Raw genomic sequence first — 1,202 nt, 5'->3', positions numbered from 1 at the left:
GAAAGAACCCTTTTAAGTCAATTAAACTTTTTACATTACTTCCAGAGTAATTCATTAGCAAAAGCTAGATTTAGAAGAGGACCATTTGATTATTCGGATCAGGTCCCTTAGTCTTACAGATGAAGGGAAAAAGGCACAAACAACAGAGACAACGACTTGCCCAAAGTCTCACTGCCCAAAAGTGATAGCACAAGACCAGAGCATGAGTCTCCCTACTCAGGATCGTTCTGCTACAGCACACAACCTCTTGTTCTTAGTACCTGCAGATGAGGCACCTGGCAAGGACTGCTTTTCCCTGTGCTACCCATCAACACAAACAGCACAGCGGGCACACAGAAACTGGATGATGAGGCTTTGGATTTCTTGTCCCCACACACCAACAACACAGAAGCCCCAGACCCAGGGACTGTGGCAATCAGTTTTCTTTCCACACTGATCATTGGAACAGGTGTTACTGAACTAGCCTGATCCTGTACCCAAGAAGAGGGGATAGCCTAGGCAGTTTCCAGGATGAAGCACATTTCTTTTTCTGATCCCTGATTTTCCAGATCGAATAGTTTTTTTGATTAATCAACCTCCCAAAAGGTTTTGCCCCAGGAGCAAAATCTTGCACTAGACAGAACCAGATCCTGTTTTCACAGGATCTGCCGGCAGATCCTTGGGAAGAATCAGGAATGGAGGAGCTTGGTGAAAATGTCAGGGCAGTTCAGCTACATGTCTCACTAACAGAGCAGAGTGAACCTATTTCCCAACGCCCCTGTGAGAAAGTTCCAGGTGCTACTGAATTGTGATTAGTTCAGAGTATTTCGGTTTTATTTGTCATCCATAATTTAGAATGACTCTAAGCAGGACAACATATCTATAGTGGTCAAGGTATGAGAAGAAGTTATAAATGAGATGTAGTTGTAAGATGAAAACTCTGATAATCTGGCATAAAATTCATTCTACACATGCATTTTCCCCCCTTATTATTAAAAAAAAAAAAAAAAAAAAAACCTGGGAAAATCTAGATACTTGGCATTCAGAGAGGTCTGGGATTGGAGAAAAACTAGCCCTAAGCCCTAGAATGTAGATGGTTACTCTAGAAATACAAAATGGGCTTTATAAAACAAAAACTCCCTTGATTCGTCACCACAAGGGGGTGATTTTTTTTTTCCTCCAAAGAAGTCTGCTTCATGGTCTTTGTTATCTGAGCTGGCTGG

The sequence above is a fragment of the Mustela lutreola genome, chromosome 9, assembly GCF_030435805.1.
Source record: "Mustela lutreola isolate mMusLut2 chromosome 9, mMusLut2.pri, whole genome shotgun sequence".
NCBI lineage: Eukaryota > Metazoa > Chordata > Mammalia > Carnivora > Mustelidae > Mustela > Mustela lutreola.
Note: the sequence above shows the minus strand (reverse complement) of the source record.